Here is a 7214-nt window from a genome sequence, read left to right as displayed (position 1 = left end):
AGGCATATCCCATTTTCCATTTTAGTCAATGATATCAATGCCAAGCAACGTCTTGAAAAGTCAGAGTTTCCAGTACTCTATGCCCAAATTTTAGACCGCGAGCTGGAAAGTGATGGAAACCCCATGCAATCCTAAAACCACACAATCTACTTGGATTACTAGCATTTAACTCAGTGATATCACCTGGATGGAAGAAAATCGTATTCATTGCAAAACTGAATTATGTTCTAAATGAATTAAAAGAGAATTTGTTTCCTCTACCATTCTTGCCCTCCAAGAATGCCCTCCGAGTAAGATAAAGTGGATTGCAAGGCTGATGTTTTGAGCGCTCTGCCAAAATCCAAGAGCCTGGGAGGGGACCTACAGGCACAAAGAAGCAATTCTACTTAGAAATGTCACACTGCGGGTTGCCAATTAAAAACCTTTGTCAAGATGCAGTCAGGCAAGGAAGATGTCATGTGTTATGAGAAGATTTAGAGGCACCTGTGCCCCTGTGGGTAGATTTCTTCCATCAGCTGGGGCATGGGGTGGTATCTAGGCATCTGCTGTGAAGTGAGGGAGGGCATTCCTGCCAATAATTCTGGGACTCAAAGAGAGAGGGTGGAGAGGATGAAAAACCGCAGGCTGAAAGTCAGATTATCATCCTACTACTAATTCTATTATGAAACTATCAGTTCTCTGGGCCTCAGTTTATCTTCTGCATAGGGATTTGAGCTGCAGGACCTCCCAGGTCTATAATCCCAGCCACAGGAAATGGAAGACTGCTCCCTTCCACAAAGGCTCTTTGTTGTGGAATTTTGAGACCCCATGCAAACACAATCTTTAGAAATTAGCATTTTATTGATTTTGACATATGCCGTCATTGACACTTCTGCTTTATGTGTTTTAATTAAATGCTATTATTTGCCACTGTGTCCTGAGGCCATGTGTTGGGAGTGGGTGAGATTTCATAAATCAGACCTGTAGTTCTGTGTTGGCAGTCCATTGACTCTTCTCCTGATATCATCGTAATTATTTCCCTTCGATCAATAGAAAAGCTTTGAGGTCCACTTTATAGCTGAGAGCAGGCTTCTTTCCATTTATCTCCCACCTTGTTCAAAATGCACAAAGCCCTCATCCAGAAGTCACCCTCTCTGATACAAAAATGAACATTCTGCTTTGCTGTCAATGTTGCTGCTATCATTAGATGCCTCCATCTAACTCCGAGCCACCTCCACTTGGGGCCCGTGAGCCCATTTAACTCTGTGCCATGTAGTCCTGACCTGGGACTGTGGTTTCTGTCTTGTTCCTCTCTCTGCTTCCATTTTGGTTTCCCCTTTGGGAAAACCAAACCCACACACTGTGCTCCAGGCTCTGGATCACCATTAATTTGAAACTTCTTCCAGATCCTTATGTCTCCACACTCCGCATATCTACCTTGCACAAAGTTAGTGCTCAGTGCATGTCGCTTGAACTTAATCAAGAGAAGAGAGTAAGGAATTTGCATTTCTCCCAAGTTGAATCATCCTAGACCCAACTGAGATTCACTTCAGAGCCCGTTCTTCATCTAGGACCTTGGCTTGAGGGGAAGAGGCTATGGGTTGTTTACTTTGAAGAGAATCACTGTTAGGTGCTAAATCCGAACAATATGAATGCTCTAAAAAAAAAATCCCATTATATATAGTGAATTCCCAGAATACTTTGGGGGATAGGTGATGGAGGGGTGGGAGAGAATGTCTGTCAATCATTTTCCTCAGGCTCAAAAAACCCCTCTTGAATCTATATCTGCACAGCAATTAGGGACCAGAACAAATGCAAACTTTCCCTCCTACTCCCCTGTCTCCCTCAATCCAAACACAATCGAATCCAATCCAGGTTCCTCCAAGAAGCAGGGCCTTTCCCCACACTAGCATTTTCCTTTGTCCAAATTTCTACAGTCACAGGGTTTTTGCTTGATTACACTTTTATGTATTGGACAGTTATTTGTAGAGCGCTCTGCCAGGCAGCATCCAAGCACACCACACCCATCAGCTCATTTAATCCTCATAACAATCACATGAGGTGGGCATTACTATTATTATCATTATTATTATTCAACCTACTGATGAGGAAACTGAGGCACAAAAGAGCGAGATAATTTAGCCAAGGTCACACAGCCAGTGGGTATCAGAGTCAGGATGTAAACCCAGGCAGCTAAGCCCCAGGTCTATGTTTTTTAACCACTATTTTAAATATGGCTTCCCTGACTTTTGCCAGGGATTGATCATCAAATGTTTCATGCCAGCCTGGACTTTCCAATGGTACTGGGAGCTTCCTGATGGGTGACACCATGCCTCCCATGACCTATTGCGTCACTATCACATCCTCCCACCATATGCAATTAATAAATATTTATTAGTCACCTCCTCTGTGTTGGGAGTTTTCTAGGTTCTAGGAATACAGCAATAAACCAGACTGTCAGGATCCCTATCTCATAGAGCTTACATTCCAATGAGAGGGAAAACATAATATCCAGGCAAACAAACCAGCTAATGAATTGAGAACACAGAGATCATCAAAAGGGCAAGGAAGAGGATGAAAGAGAGTGATAGGATAAGAAAGACCTGAGGAGCCTTATCAGATCATGTGGCAAGAAACTGCTGTCTAAGGAGGTCATATCTACACTGGACCCTGAGAAAAAACAGCCAGCCCTGTGAGGATTTGAGGGAAGAGAACTCCAGGCAGAAGATCAGCAGGTGCAAAGGCCCTGAGGTAGAAATGGGCTTAGCAAATTACGGAAAAAGAAAAGTACCTGAAGAGTGGCAATCAAGCAGGAGAAGGGAGGGAAGCAGAGCTCAGATTGTGCAGGTCTCAGAAGCTTGAATCCTGTGTCCCCAGATGCGAGAAACCATGTGATGTGGCTCAGTGCTGACTCCCACACCTCTATACCTGTGTGCTCTCAGCCCACTGAGCTCCCTGGAACCACTGAGCACTCCCTCCAGGGTGCCCAGTTATCCCCCACAGTCTCTGCTTCAGTGGGCACAGTGGTCCAACATGAGGACGTGGAATCATATTTCTGGATTTCAACCCCTGCTCTAGTTGAGTGACTTTGGGCAGATGATAGAACCTAAGCTCCAATTTTCTGGCCTGAAGAATGTGATGATAGAGTATGTATTCCAGAAGATTATCACAAGGATTAAATGGTACGATGAGTGCCTCGTGCTCAGCACCAGCAGTGGCATGCAGGAAGCAAGCCCATAAAGCAGTTTTTATGTTGTGGTGGTTATTTTTATTAATCTTGGTAGGAAATCAGCCCTGAAGTATAAACACTGCCTGGTAGAAAGTGCTGGAATCTCTTGCATCAGCTATATTGGCTTCTGAGCTAACTGCGGCAGATTTAGTGAAAAGGATCTAAAAAGGAAAAAAAAAAAAAAAAAAAAGGTATACTCCAAAACACCTACTCTTTTCCAAATAACACGATCTCTAGTATTTTTTTCATGCAACCTACTGGAAAGTTCTAATCTTATTCATTTAAAATCCCCAAGCTTGATTCTGTTTTTCGTTAGCAAATATTCCAAGACAACGCCAGAAGCAGCAAGATCCAATGATGGAGATTCTCTAACTGAAAATGTAGGGCACCATGACAAGAAACTCAATTCTTTGCCAAATGAAAAGAGATGAGCATTTAACCCGAGGAATGCCAAGGCCAGGGTTTCTGTTCAGATTTCCCGAGAAAGAAAGGTTTTGTCAAAAGACAGACTACACCAAGCATTTTCTTTTCTTTGGTGCGCCAAGGATTCATTAAGAACCAAGCCCTAGCGCCATCTCCTGGCAGTCTCCAAAACTGAAAAACAGACGCTTACCACAAGGGACCCCTCCCCCTCCTCGACAGAAATTCAGTTCAGGAGATAAACTGGTAATTTCATAGTAACTTCTGTGTTTTCAACCTCCTGTTAAATATTTGAACTGAGATGAGCAGATGGTAACAGTCCCAGCTACTTACGGTCCCCACAAGGGACAGTCCCTGTTAGGCCACCACTTCCTTTGTTTCTGTAAGAGCTTGTCAACCAACAAGGAACCCAGAGATCAGAGGCAGCGTATTTATTGTCAGTGGGCCAGTGCTTAGCCCTGCAACCAATGCGCCCAATCTTAAAAGAAGATCGTCCTCTGCTCAAATTTACATTCTCCAGTACTTCCGCTCGCTGTGGATACTTTAGGCAAAGAAATCATGCGTGAAATTGACCCTCAAAGAGCTGGGCTCCCAGCTCACTTAAGAACTGCAAATCTAAGTTTGCCTCAGTACCCAGAATCTCACGGTAAGCCTCAGTTTGGGGTCTTGCTCTCCCTGGAGAAGGAACGGATGGCCACCCTTGGCATCAGGGCCACTTTCGCTCCCCAAAGATTTGGTGAGGGCAGGTGGCTTCCCGGCCTGGGTTGCTTCAACAGTTTTCACCTAGCTCTGTACTCACCTCTAATCCAGGTAACTTGGTATCCGCAAGCACAGAGCCTGAAATGGCTAGGAAAAATAATTCTGCTGGGTTGCTGACTGAGGAGTGAACCAGTATCCCAAAGAATTGTGACTCGTTTCTTAGAGAAGTTGGGGGGCAGGGGGAGCTGGGGTAGAAATAAGCAGGATAGTTTGGGAGGACAGGAAAACTACTGGCTGGACTGGTTCCTCCCTTCTTTACTCAAGCACATGTATTTACTTATTTAAAATGCTTTGAGGGACCTGAGTGGCTCAGTCAGTTAAGCAACCCACTTCAGCTCAGGTCATGATCTCATGGTTCATGAGTTCAAGCCCTGCATCGGGCTCAGAGCCTGGAGCCTGCTTGGGATTCTGCCTCTCTCTCTCTCTCTCTCTTTCTCTCTCTCTCTGCCCCACCCCCACTTGCACTCTGTCTCTCTCTGTCTCTCAAAAATAAGTAAATGTTACAAATTTTAATTAAACAAATCAAATGCTTTTAGGGGCGCCTGGGTGGCCCAGTTGGTTGAGTATCTAACTCATGATTTTGGCTCAGGTAATGATTTCACAGTCTGTGAGATCAAGCCCCACGTTGGGCTCTGTGGTGACAGCGTGGGGCCTCCTTGGGATGCTCTCTCTCTCTCCCTCTCTGCCTCTCCCCCACTTGCACAGGTGCTCTCTCTCTTTCTCTCTCTGTCTCTCAAAATAAACATTTAAAAAAATAAAAATAAAAAATAAAGGGGCACCTGGGTGGCTCAGTCCGTTAAGCATCCGACTTCAGCTCAGGTCATGATCTCACAGTTCATGGGTTTGAGTCCCATGTTGGGCTCTGTACTGACAGCTCAGGGCCTGGAGCCCGCTTCTGATTCTGTGTCTCCCTCTCTCTCTGCCCCTACCCCACTCGCACTCTGTCTCTCTCTCAAAAATAAATAATAAAAGCATTTTAAAAAATAAACATAAAAAAATAAAATGCTTTGACCCCTTCCTGTTTGTCAGATAATGTGATAAGCACTTCACCTACAGCCCCTCACACAGTAACCCACGCGTTTGGTACCATTTTTTATTTCCATTTAACAGAGAAGAAAACATGCTTAGAGAGAGCTTAAATAACTTGCCCAAGATCTTAGAGCAAGTAACTGGTAGAGGCAGGGTTCAAACACACATATCCTCTTAACCACTATAATGAAGTATCTTTCAGACCCAGGACTCAGGATTTTCTCAGGCACTGCTGAAAACACTCCTTATATTTGCAGGATGAATGAAACGGGATAATTCTGCCAGATAAAGAAGGTGCTGCTCAGAGCCCTCCTGAGTGACTGTGTACGTGGTGAGAAGAAGAGGTGCATTAGCATCAGGCACCACCAAATCTTCCTCCTTCTTGAACAGCACGCACCCAGGGTAAACCCTTTGCCTTAGTCTTCACGCACTTGACGCAGTTACTGACCCATAGTCCTCATTCCCAGCGAGTTTTCAAGAGACTGACAGTAATTTCTCACACCATCCATGCCTGACAATTGATTCCTCATGGTTATTTGCCAAAGCACCACTACAAATGCCATTAACTGGTAATAAAACTAGCCAGCCGTTTCTAAAACCCAGGGCTGGCGACAGCTCTGTGGTCCCTGGGGATCCTTGTTGTACCGCATCTTGCTAAAGCAAATATTTCTTTTTGATGTTAAATGCCCAAAGAGGAAACGTATCTTTTGCTCTTCCCAACATTTATAGAACTATGAGAGTCAGGAGTAAAGAGACAGCCTTTTAAAAATCACAGAAAGCATTCAGGATTCCTGACTCTAAAAAAACGACCCATTAGCCTCAATATATAAATTGCATACATTTTCCAGATAACACTTCTTTTTAAAAAAAAAAAAAGTGAGAATTTAATAATCATTCATTAACCATCTTTTGGGTTCCTGACATGGTGCTACACACCGTAAATACAAGAAAAGGTCACTGTGCCTGCCTTCAAGGTGCTTATATTCTAGTTATGGAGACACGACCCACATATGAAGCAACTTAAGAATAAGACAAGGCAAGACACAGTCAGTTGTGAGATGGAGAGGTACAGATAGTGGGCACTATCATGCTCAGAAATGGAAATGGTCAGCCTCATAGGAGCCATCAGAGAAGAAGCCCACCAGTTCTCCCACTCACTAGCCCCTGGCCTTATATACATCCCTGGACCTCAGTGCTCAGATCTGTAAAATGGCAGAGCTGAGCCACCCGTACAACAAATTTGTTTTGAGCACTCACTGTAAGCCAGGCACTATTTGCGGTTCTGGTGACACAGCGTTGAACAAGATAATGGCCCCACCCTAATGGATTTTATGGTCTGGCGGAGGGAAAGGGGAAGGCAGATAGATAAATGTATAAATACATGACATGGCAGGTAGTGATCAGGACTGTGAAGAAAATCAAGAAATCAAGAAAATCAAGATAAAGTGATAATGAGTGACAGGGGGCCACGTCAAGAAGGTAATTTGGGAAGGGGTCTCGCCCATCAAGTCACATTGGTGGGTGGGCGTGGAAGATGTGAGGCGGCAACCCAAACTGGTATTAGGAGAGCGTTCCTGGAAGAACGAACAGCAAGACAAGGCCCTGAGATAGGAATGACTCGAAACATTTGAGGAGCGGCGCGAACACCAGTGTGGCTGAATCACGACGGGGGCCTGGAGAATGGGAAATGAAGAGAAGCCAAGAGCCAGACCATGAAGAGCCATAAAAGCCAAGGTAAGGAGTTCAGGTGAGAAGCCCGGGAAGACTTAAGAATGTGTACCAGAGGATCCAAACCATC

Source organism: Leopardus geoffroyi, chromosome A1 (genome assembly GCF_018350155.1).
Source record: "Leopardus geoffroyi isolate Oge1 chromosome A1, O.geoffroyi_Oge1_pat1.0, whole genome shotgun sequence".
Classification (NCBI taxonomy): Eukaryota; Metazoa; Chordata; class Mammalia; order Carnivora; family Felidae; genus Leopardus; species Leopardus geoffroyi.
Note: the sequence above shows the minus strand (reverse complement) of the source record.